The sequence below is a fragment of the Neomonachus schauinslandi genome, chromosome 3, assembly GCF_002201575.2.
Source record: "Neomonachus schauinslandi chromosome 3, ASM220157v2, whole genome shotgun sequence".
NCBI lineage: Eukaryota > Metazoa > Chordata > Mammalia > Carnivora > Phocidae > Neomonachus > Neomonachus schauinslandi.
Window position 1 is genome coordinate 147,500,484 of NC_058405.1, and position 12,582 is coordinate 147,513,065.

General features: G+C 35.9%; 1 pseudogene; it reads right to left on the minus strand.

The window, feature by feature from the left end:
- Positions 1–2,820: 2,820 nt before the first annotated feature.
- LOC110592251 lies at positions 2,821–3,299 on the minus strand (annotated as a pseudogene).
- Positions 3,300–12,582: the final 9,283 nt, after the last annotated feature.

The window sequence follows — 12,582 nt, forward strand, 5'->3', positions numbered from 1 at the left end:
AGCTACCAAAAACGTGTAACTCTTTACTCTGGAAATGGAGCATTTCGTTTATTTCACTCTAACATAAAACCAGTTTTTTTTTCTTTTTTTCTTTTTCTTCTTGCTCTCATTTTTGTGGGAATCTGGACTTACAGAGGATCTGCTAATGATGTTTCTATCTTCCGTGTAGTAAAATTCTTCAGTCTATGTCTGTTAATTTGGGGCTTTATTTTACCTTTGACAGGTATTTCCCACCTCCGTTTTTTTTCTAGATTTATTTTATATAAATAAAAAATTGTATCTTTTAGAGATAATAGTTTTACATTCCTATATGCTCTATATGCATTTTATTTTGGAGTAATAAACAAAGCATAGCTATATTATTTTTTTTCTCCAAGTGATTAGCCAGTTACTTTAGCACCATATATTAAACAGGTCTCTTTTTTCACTAATTTGAAATGCCACTTTGATGATTTGCCTTGCAAGATGCTACTATTGGGGGAAGCTGGGTAAAGGAAATAAGGGATCTCCCCATATTATTTCTTAGAATTGCATATAAATCTACCATGTTCTCAAAATAAAAGTTTAATCTTGAAAAATAAAATGTTCACTTGAATATTAAATATTTACATGTTTTAGGTTTGGGGTAAATTTTACTTTCTTATTAATTTTTGTATTGCTTTAATTTTATGTCTAATTGTATATTGGCTTCAGACTCAGTATTTTTTTTTTTTTTGCTTTTTGACAAAGGCAGACAAAAATATAGAAAAGTATAAATACAGTATAAATACAGAGAGCACATAAATTATGAAAAATGTTTTGTGAATAAATTATAATTTTCAGATGGTACTAGATAGGGTAGTGTTTATACAGATGTTTAAAAAGATGGAGATGTAAGGTAAGTATCATAAAGATTTTCTCCACAGGGCTAAAGTAACTTTTTTTTTTTTAAAAAAAGACCATGCTTAAAATACATGAAAAAATAATTTTCCTTCAAGGGGGGAAACTTGGGAACAACTCTCAATTTTCTTTGTAAGTTAAACATTGCAACTTAATTGCAAAAGAATTTAAGCAATCTACCAGGGAAAAGGATAAATGATTATCATATGGATTTGGAAATTGAACATGAGAAATTACATGGAAAAGTTCTGTAACTCTATGGGAGCAATGAGAAAACTAATCTTCCTGGGTCTCCTTGGAAGATCCAGCCTTTACTGTAAACACAGTAAATGTACACACACACACACACACACACACACACACACACTACATCATTGAATAGCAGAGGCTGATGAAGGTAAATGGAGAATCCCAATAACACCCACATTAAGGGTATAAATAAACCTGTGAAATGGAGATCCCCAGTTTCAATGTAAGATTTGGTAGAGATGAATCACTGAGGAGCCGTGGAAAGAGGTTTATAAGATGAGCATGCTATAGGATCCTTTGACATTCCCTTTTGAACATGCAACTTAAGGCAGAGATTTTCAGTTCCAAGGGAAGGAAATCCAAATCAACATAGTTAAAGCTAACCCGGGGGTGGATTGGAAGGATATAAAATATCTCTGAGAATTAAATGAAGGATTGTAGGAACAGGGCATCTCAGAAGCTTTATAGATTGGACCCAAGGGCTTGATCCTCTAAGATTCATTCCATTCCACATAAGCTTCCTGGGTTCTCTCACACGGTAAAAAACTTGGTCCCAAGAAAATTCTTGGAAATATACTTAGTACTTGATGCCCGTATAGAAGAGAGAATTCTTCCTGCTAGTCCCACTTAGAAAAATCCTACAGAAAGACTCTACCTACCCTAACTTGAATCATATAATTATTCCTATACTAACATGTGGCCAGATTGATATGTACTGTTATTGACCCCACCTACATCTGTAAGTAGAGACTGACCCCACCAAACTGTAAGTAGAGAGGAATGTTTGGGGATGATCAAACTGATAGACACTACAGGGACAAAGTTAACAAACAAGATAATAGAAAAGTGCTGTAAACGTATTCTGATGACAAAAAGAGAAAATAGAAAATCTTTCTTTCCTCTTTATTTTTGCTATACTTCTTTCTCCACTCACCTTAATAGATAGTCCTCTTTTCTTTTCTAAACGACTGGTACTGAGAATTCAGTATAATGTGTAAGTTGAGGAAAACTTCAATAGACTCCTTGTACTTACTTATACTCCTTATACTTAACTATAGCAAATATAGAAGCTATTTGTAATATTTTTTCAATATTGAAAACCAGTAGCACACACTATAAATAACATAGAGTCTTTGTTAATAAATTGTGAAAAAATTAAAGTACTACCCTGGAACTCTTGATTAAATGATGGACATTTGCGTTTCTTCTGGTGTCACTAATCACTCTCTACAAGTATGAGAATATTTGTATTATTCTGTGTACTTGAAAATAACTTATCAAATGTTTTACATTTTATATACTGTTACCATCCATGATTGAATAGATACAATGTGGAGATTATTAATCAAGCTGTGATTTGGGACCAATTTATGTACAGCCAGTGGAATATGCTAGCTGGAAAAAAAGCCAACAGGACCACATTGAAATTTTAATTTACAGCTCTTATACTACATACATGCAGAGATTTACTTCCATAGTACACCATACTTATATTATACCCCTCTATGCCTTCCAAATTGTGGAATACAATTAAATACCAAATACAGAAACCGATGTTGGTCAGAGAATGGAAGTTGGGGATGTCTTTTGGAAACTCTCAAATCTATTAGAAGTGTTTCATTTGGAAAACTTTTTTTTTTTTAATTGGGAAAATGACTTTATTTTCTTGGGGGTATGGGCAGATGCCTAGTCTCAGAACTTCTAGAATCACTTCTTGGTGCCAGCATCCTTCATGACTTTGAGCCCAATAATGCACACAGTCTTGCTCAAGGGCCAGCACTTGCCCACTGTGGCAATCCTTGAAGCGATCTGAACATCCCTGAAGCAGGGGACAGGTGCACAGACATGATCTTGTGGTGATTCTCAAAGCAGTTGTACTTGCAGATATAGTGGAGGTAGTCTCCACGGATGACAGTGGTCTTCTGCGTCTTCATCTTGGTAACCACACCAGACAGAATCCACCCTCAGATGGAGACATTACCAGTAAAGGGGCATTTCTTGTCAATATGGGTGCCCTCCATGGCCTCCTTGAGCATCTTAAAGCCCAGACCAATGTTTTTGTAGTATGGCAGGAGCTTGTCCTTGCCAGTTTCTCTAAGCAGGACCCTCCTCTTATTTTGAAAGATGGTTGGCTGTTTTTGGTAGGCACACTCAGTCTCAATGTCCACCATCTTCCTGGCTGCCTAAAAAAAAAGCAGAAAACATTTTAACTATAAAAAAATACCATACAGTGTTTCCTTCCCCCGCCCCCAAGAATCACTGTATTATTTATTCATTGGATTTCTTTAAATTTAAAAAATTAACTTTGGTAAACTTTTAGTATTTTGTTAGTGGCAATAAACTTCAAGAAGTAATCTTTATATCCCTTGCTGTGGGCTATTGTGATTTTGGTATTAGTATCTGGAAACCTATTTTCACCCTTTTTAAAGGTGTTAAAAATAAATCTTCTAGTCAGGAAAAAAGCCTCGTGGTTAAATGAATTAAACTGTCCTCTGGGGCGCCTGGGTGTCTCAGTTGGTTAAGCGACTGCCTTCAGCTCAGGTCATGATCCTGGAGTCCCTGGATCGAGTCTCGCATCGGGCTCCCTGTTCAGCAGGGAGTCTGCTTCTCCCTCTGACCCTCCTCCCTCTCATGCTCTCTGTCTCTCATTCTCTCTCTCTCAAATAAATAAATAAATAAAATCTTAAAAAATAAATAAATAAATAAACTGTCCTCTGTACCTAGCAGGCACCATAAATAATCCATTCAGAGTTTGGGGAACTTCATTCCCACATACCTTATATTATTTAATGCACAGCTGATTTACTACATCACCCTGGGTTCTAAAAGACATGAAAGCTTCAAGGTCTGTGTCAATGCCAATCCTGTAAGAGATTCAGCAAAAGTTAGTTAGTTCAGGCATATTTTAACTAAGAGTTAGCAATTGTTCTTCATTATATTCAATATGCTAATGTATTTTTTGAGATAAAAAATGTGTCTTCTGTTTGGAAAAATCAGACTATAGTTCTATAATAAAAATTCCATAGAAAGAAGTATTACTTAAAATGACAACAACAAAGAGAAAACAAAACAAAAACTTGTAGCAAAATAAAATACCCACTGAAATCTTGTCTTCATAATTACAAGAAAGTCATATAAGAAAACTAAAGTACAAGTATTATTTTTAAAAATGACTCATTGAGGGAAGTATCAGTATTTATTTTTATTTTTTTAAAGATTTTATTTATTTATTTGACAGAGAGAGACAGGGAGAGAGGGAACACAAACAGGGGGAGCAGTAGAGGGAGAGGGAGAAGAAGGCTTCCTGCAGAGCAGGGAGCCCAATGCGGGGCTCGATCCCAGGACCCTGGGATCATGACCTGAGCTGAAGGCAGATGCTTAACGACTGAGCCACCCAGGCGCCCCTCAGTATTTATTTTTAGAACAACAGTGTAATAGTATTCTGAAAAGCAGGTAAAGATAAGTTTTGGAAAGTGAAACCAAAGTTCATGTAAGAAAAATGTAAGGAAATTCATAAACAGAAATGTTTTCAGAGTTCCAAATACCTGTGTTTTTTTACTACTCTAGAAAGTTGTATTGTTTTGTATGTACTTTTAAAATTTCCCTGACCTTCATGTGCTTTCCTCTTAATAGGTATGTGAGGTGATTAGATAGAATAGTCATTATCACACCCATTTTTTAACTTAATTTTGATTTTATTATTTTTTTTAATTGAGGTATAATTGACATAACATTATATTGGTTTCAGTAGTACAATGTAATGATTCGATACTGTACACATTGCAAAATGACCACCACAATAAGTCCAGTTAATATCCATCACCATATATTTTTACATATTTTTTTCTCATGAGGAGAACATTCAAGATCTACTCTCTTAGTTACTTTCAAATATTTAACACAAATATTATTAACTACAGTCACCATGCTGTGCATTACATCCCCATGATTTATTCATTTTATAACTGGAAATTTGTACCTTTGACCCTTTTACCCATTTTGCTCACCCCCCACCCCACCTCAGGCAACCACCGATCTTTTTCTGTTCTCTATATCCATGAGCTCAGTTTTGTTTTATTGTTTGTTTAAGATTCCACATATAAGTGAGATCATATGGTATTTCTCTTTTTCTGTCTGATTTATTTCACTTAGCATGATGCCTTCATGGTTCATCCATCTTGTCACAATGGCAATATTTCATTCTTTTTTATGGCTGAATAATATTGCTGTGTGTGTGTGTGCGTCCACATGCACACACACACGCGCCACATCCTTATACCACATCTTTATCCTAAATTCATCCATTGATACACATTTAGATTGCGTCCATGTTTTGGCTATTATAAATAATGCTGCAGTGAACATGGGGGTACATCTATCTTACTGAGTTAGTGTTTCTGTTTTCTTTGGTAAATTTTATATTCTTCTGGAATTTTTGGATCATATGATAGTTCTATTTTTTTTTGAGGAACCTCCATACTATTTTCCATAGTGGATGTACCAACTTACATTTTTACCAATGGTGCACGAGAATTGCCTCTTCTGGGGTGCCTGGGTGGCTCAGATGGTTAAGCGTCTGCCTTCGGCTCAGGTCATGATCCTGGGGTCCTGGGATTGAGCCCCACGTCGGGCTCCTGGCTCAGTGGGGAGCCTGCTTCTCCCTCTCCCTCTGCCTCTCCCCCTGCTCATGCGCTCTCTCTCTCTGTATCTCTCTGTCTCAAATGAATAAATAAAATCTTTAAAAAAAAAAAAAGAATTGCCTCTTCTTCACATCCTTACCAACACTTGTTATTTTCTTTTTACCTTTTTGTTAATAGCTATTCTAACAGGTGTGAGGTGATATCTCATTGTGGTTTTGACTTGCATTTTCCTGATGATTGGTGATGTTGAACATCTTTTCCTGTACTTGTTGACTATCTGTTTGTTTGGAAAAATGTCTGTTCAGGTTCTCTGCTCATTTTTTTAATCAGATTGTTTTTTTTGCTATTGAGGTATATGAGTTCTTTATATATTTTGAATATTAACCTCTTATCAGATATATGATTTGAAAATATTTTCTCCCATTAAATAAGTTGCCTTTTCATTTTGTTGATGGTCTCCTTTTCCATGCAGAAGCTTTTGAGTGTCATGTAGTCTCACTTGTTCATTTTTGCTTTTATTGCCTTTACTTTTGGTGTCAACACACCTATCTTAAATGAGAGAAAACTAAGAAATTTGTCACTAAAAGATTGGGCCTGGAACTCAGATATTTTTATTCTAAAGCTAATATGCCTTGCAGCTCAATGTGCTCTCAAAATTTTAGATGCAGATATAATAGTATCAGACAACCTCAGTAACACTGAGGAAATTTAAACTTCCTCAGTCTGTGTTAATATATCCCTCACAAAATCTGTTTTATCTGGTTCTTCTTTCTTTTTTATCAACCCCAGAAGCATCTCTTATTTATGAAACCCTTCCTTGATAATGGGTGATACATAAATTTATAAAACATAAAATATCATTAATGTTTTGAAATAATAGTTACTTATTTCCTGGTTGATTTACTTCATTAATTTTTCTTTTGGATATTAAGTTCGATGTTGCTAATGGTCGTAATCTCATTACTTATCTCCTAGTTAAATCATGCACAAGTAAGTTGACACAGACCTTCAAAACATAGGGCATACCCAGAATCAGAAATGATATAGATTCATCAAATTTCAGAATTGACTTCGTATGAAGATGCTAACAATCTTATCTAAGTAAATAGCAAAAAGTGAGTTTTTAAAATGTATTAGTGATTTAAGATAGGACTTTCAATTATATTCACACATATCAACCTAGATAGATGCTAAAATAAGTGTAGTTTGTTAAAGGTATGAGATTTTACTCATAACAATAACAATTTGCTCAATTCCATGCAGTTTAATAGGCATTGAAAAGATGTGTATCAGTTCTTACTTTAAGAATGCTTACTTTATTTTTTTAAGATTTTATTTATTTATTTGTCAGAGAGAGAGAGAGAGCACAAGCAGGGAGTGAGAGCGGCAGGCAGAGAGAGAAGCAGGCTCCCTGCTGAGCAAGAAGCCTGATGTGGGGCTGGATCCCAGGACTCCGGGATCACGATCTGAGCCGAAGGCAGGCGCCCAACCAACTGAGCCACCCACGTGTCCCTAGAATGCTTACTTAAAAAAAAAAACTGATTTAGTATTAACCTGTTGAACTTTTTTGTTTGTTTTTATATTCCCCAAGACCCAAACACTGTATTTCATTTGCAAGAGGGATGGGGATAGTAACATTTGTAGCTTACCTAAGTGCCCAACCACTTTATAAATTTTCATCATTTTTTATTACACGTATACATTCCAGTGATACCTGTCCCTCCTCCTTAAAAGTGTTTCTTAACGTATTATGGATCGACTTACCATAAAAGTCAAGAGTCTACATTGGGAAACCATTTCATTCTTTAGGTAGCTAAAGTAACATCACCACATTAAACTGGTTGGCTGCCTCAAATCCTGAACAAAATTGCAACAATACTGAGAATACATATAACATTTCTAGAAAGTGAGAGAGAAAGAAATCACCTTTCAGTATGTGAGCAATGAGCATTAATGCTTATTATTCACTTTCGTTGTTTTGCCATCTAATTGCCAATTTCCACAGGTAGAGGAGTTGGTGGGTAGGTACACAGGAATGCTTGTGAAGTGACAGCTGGCTGTTGCTAACTGCTCTGTGACAGTTAGCAGTTTCCCTCGAATTGACTGGAACTAACGCACAATGAATTTATCTTAAGAAAATACGACATTCTGTCCTAGATTTTAAAAACAAACAGGTGCTATCAGAAATATTTCCTCAAGGGGCGCCTGGGTGGCTCAGTTGGTTAAGCAACTGCCTTCAGCTCAGGTCATGATCCTGGAGTCCCGGGATCGAGTCCCACATCGGGCTCCCTGCTCGGTGGGGAGTCTGCTTCTCCCTCTGACCCTACCCCCTCTCATGCTCTCTGTCTCTCATTCTCTCTCTCTCAAATAAATAAATAAAATCTTAAAAAAAAAAATTTAAAAAAAAAGAAATATTTCTTCAGTTGAAAATATTATGCCTAAAGGATAGAAAAGATGAGGAAAAAAATAATGTGGTAATTTCTGTTACACTAAAATAACTTCCTGTTAGTCACAAATAATCATTCTTTTATTCTGGATAATCTATATTAAGTAAAAATTAAACAAGTAGTCCTTCATGTAGGAAGCATCCGAAAGTGATACATACTCATTTTTTGACTTCTTTGAATGGTCTCTTTTTTAAAAGAAGTCAAGATTGTTGTCCTTTGGTACATAATTGGAAAAGTGTATCTTGAAAGAGGGAACTGAAATTCTTACAACCTAGACCTGGACAAGAGTGAGGGAAAGAACAATCAACTAACATTTACTGAGCACGGTGAGTACCACTAGATATTGGACATGGCTTAAATACAAATGTAAGCAAGATCAAAATGATACCTCAAAACCCAACCCACAAGAATGTCACAGTAAATGAACAAACAACTGCAATAAAATATAAACAAAGAATGTGCTGAGGAAGCAAAAAGGAATGATCAGTTAATTCTGTTAGTGTGGGTGTTGATGAATGTTTTACATTAGAGGTGATACAGAGCTGAGTCCTTTAGAACATTTGCCAGGATAAACAAAGAGGGAAGAGAATTGTGAGGAATGGTCATGGCATTTATAACAACATCACGAAGAGAGAGCAAATATCATTAAGAGAACTATTAGAAAAAACTTGTTTTTAGAAGTATTCATATGATCCACTGAGTCTGACTTCCTCAGATATTAAGGGTCATCCTTTCATCAGCACAAATAGGAATACTTAAGGTGGGATAATCATATTTATAGCCACAAGGATGAAAAGGATACTGTTTGCTAGAGATTTCCTAAAATGAATTGATGGCCCACCAAGGGTCCAAACAATAGTTCTGAGAGGCCTATCCACTCATTTGACATCAGACATCCACATCCATCCGCTAAAACCCAGTGTTAATTTGTTGCAAGTTAACTCTCAAGTTGCCCTTGACACACACTTCCTCTTTTGTCTGCCAAACACATCCTTATATACATAGCCCCAAACACACAAAATGAGGAAAGAGAGACCCATATCTAGAATGCTGCTTTCTTTGCTAATATCATCAGATCTAAGGTGGTTTGGTGTGAAATCTTTTTCCTTGGGACACCTTAATGGGTTTTCATAGGTCAAGCACTCAGAAACATCCCAATTAAAAGAGTCTTTTTGCTCGAAGTTTAAACAATCAACCTAATGGAGTTAGGCTCCTTCTCATTTTACATGCCTAATCAGCCAAGGTGTCAGGTCTCATTAACATATTGAATAACCAGTTTCACCTCCTTGTGTGATCAGTCTTTAGAGAACACTACCTTTATTATCCCTTCATATGTGGAAAAGAGATTTGTAGTCAAATATGTTTAACTCTAGATGAAACATCATTAAATAGATTCCTTTACCACAAAAATCTCAGGACCTTTATTGTACTAATATACTAGTACAAATTACTAATCTTTATGAGGGGATGACATATAGTAGACAGTGGTTTCCCCCTTTGGCAGGGAAAGTAAGTAGGCTAACTTTCCTTAGGAACAGACACTGGGAACAATTTCACTGTAGTCCTCTTAGCTTTCTTCCAATTCACACATCCACTGGCTTCACAGAAATTAGCACCAAATCACAGTCTGATTAACAATCTCCACACTGCATCTATTTGTCTTCAACTATGGATGGTAATAGTATATTTGATAAGTTGTTTTTAAGTACACTGAATAAAGGTAGAACAAAATTCATGTTCTCAGATTTTATAATAAATGGGCCCCTCCTAGGAAATGATCTCTATCCTCACACTGTTAAAGTCCCATTAGCTCAGCTGAGTGAAGGTCTCTGAGGCAAAAACAATAAATGTCCATTTTCTCATTCAATTTCATGAGGCTGACCTTCAATAAATATGATACCCGAGATTGATAGTTATTGCTGATAAAAATAAAAAGTAGTGGTGACTAATTTTTTCTGAGGGTGCATGCATGAGAGTTGACACTTGGAAAAAAAAGGAGCAGCACTGAATGAGATCCCCTTTTGTACATCTCTTCACCTGAAAACAAGCACCAGTCACTGCTGACTGGCATGGCTAAAATTTAGAGAGGGAATCCAGAGTGTTTCTAGCGGAGAAAATAGAGGACAGAGTTTCTAGGGTGACCACAACAGTTGGAAAGAAAAGGAAGAAATAAAGAAAAGGAGAGAAACAGAGAGAGAAAGTCCCATGTTCTGGATATAAACTCTGCCCAAATCTCTGACTGACCCCCTAAGCTATGCATGTGTGGGCCAGTCTACCAGGAGCCCAGCCAAGCCAAAAAAAGCTGAACAGATTTCAGTGCCATTCATCAAAAGGAAGCAGGGTTAGAGATAGGGTTCAGCCAAGTTAACTGCCTGCTAGAAACAAAAACCAGCAAAAAAAAAAAAAATCAATAATCTTCTGAGAAACAGAATAGACTCTATTGTCTCTATCACATCCAATGTCTAAGGGTTTAGGATACAATTGAAAATTATTGAACACACAGAGAAACAGGAAAATGTGGCCAATACTCAACAAAATGGAAATTCTAGAATTAAAAATTATAATTACTGAAATATAAAAATTAATCAGAGGGCTTATGAGCGATCAGAAATGACAAACTATGGGTTGGTAAGTCTGACAATAGAGCAATAATATTGATTCAGTCTGAAGAATAAGGAGGAAAAAAAATTAGAAAACAATTAAAGTCTCAAGGACATGTCTAAGAGTATCAAGAGTTCTATTCTGCATGTCCCAGGAGAGAAAAGAAAGAAACTGGAACAGAAAAAGTATTTGAAAAAAATTATGGCCAAAATATTTCTGAATTTATTTTTAAAAATTGCAAATTGAAAAATCTTAGCAAACCAAAGGAAGATATATCTGAGAGGCTTTCCAGTTCCACAAGTAAAGAGCTTGGAAATCACCACTTTGTCCTAACAGTAAGTAAAAAGCAAGACTGAACATCAACAACTCCTCTTGAATCTTTAAGAGAGGAAAGGACACAGGGAAAAACACTGCCCCAAGATTAGAAAGAAAGATGCAAAGACAGGGGAGTCATGGCTCCCAAATAGACTGAAACAGGCACGCATGACCTGAAACTACCCAGGAAATGGTGCCAGGGTAAGAACACCCAAACTCTTAAGTGATGAATGGCTGAAGGCCTAGCATGGGCAACTCTGAAAGTTGAAAACCTCAAGAGGACCAGTCAAAGGGAGGACTCTGTCAAAAGGAGGACCCCACAATCCTATTAGATTCACCCCCAGCTGCTCAACCAATTACCACAGTAAATATCAGAGAATAATCCGCTCCTGTTTCCAGCTGGGGCAGAGAACACAATCATTTTGAAATACATCAGAGCACTCTCGTTCTTAAGAAAGCCTGCCCTCAGGGGAAACTAGTTAACCAGAGCCTAATATTTGGTGCATGATCCTAGCTTAACTGACCTGGGGAAGGGTAATGTGTTCATAAAAAGTGGCATACTCTCCTGTCATTAAAGTTAAGTAGCAAGTGAATAAAAATTCAAATAGAAAGATGATCTTAAAAAAATAAATTGGAGGCACCTGAGTGGCTCAAGTCGGTTAAGTGTGTCTCACTCTTGATTTCAGCTTCTGTGGTGATCTCAGAGTTGTGAGATCCCAGCATGGAGCCTACTTAAGATTCTCTTCCTCTCTCTGCCCCCACCCCTTGCTCTTGTGCACACGCACGTGTGATCTCTCTCTCTCTCAAACAATAAAAAATTAAAAATAAATAAATTGAAAAAGCAAGTTAAAATATTATTTCATTTTTATGAAAAAAGTGCCAAATGAGTGTATATGTAAAAAGTTTAGAAAATTATAGTGCTTTCAATTGCTTATCTCTAAGCAATAAGATTATGGGCTTATTTTGTTTTTAAAAAGATCTTTTTTTATTTTTTTTTAGGGGGGAGGGGCAGAGAGAGAATCTTAAGCAGGCTCCATCTCACAACTCTGAGATCATGACCTGAGCCAAAATGAACAGTTGGACATCTAACCGACTGAACCAACCAGGCGCCCCTTTATTTCCTATTTTTAATGAATCATTATTAATGTACTTATTTTATAAGAGAAATAAGTGAAACAAAATCATTGTTCTTTTTTTAAAAACAAACTATAAGCCTGTGACGGTATATTGAGTTTACAGATTAATCCAGGGAAAAACTCCTAAAAAATCCTACTTCAAACAATTAACATCTGATATGCCCTGGCCCAAGTAATTAAAAGTATTGTTCTAATAATTAAACTTAGTTCAATCTAGGCTTTCGATTATCCATTTGGAAGCATGCATAATTGGGAATTGATTAGATATATGTAACATACATATAAGTACATATGATATGTAATAGATGCATTCTA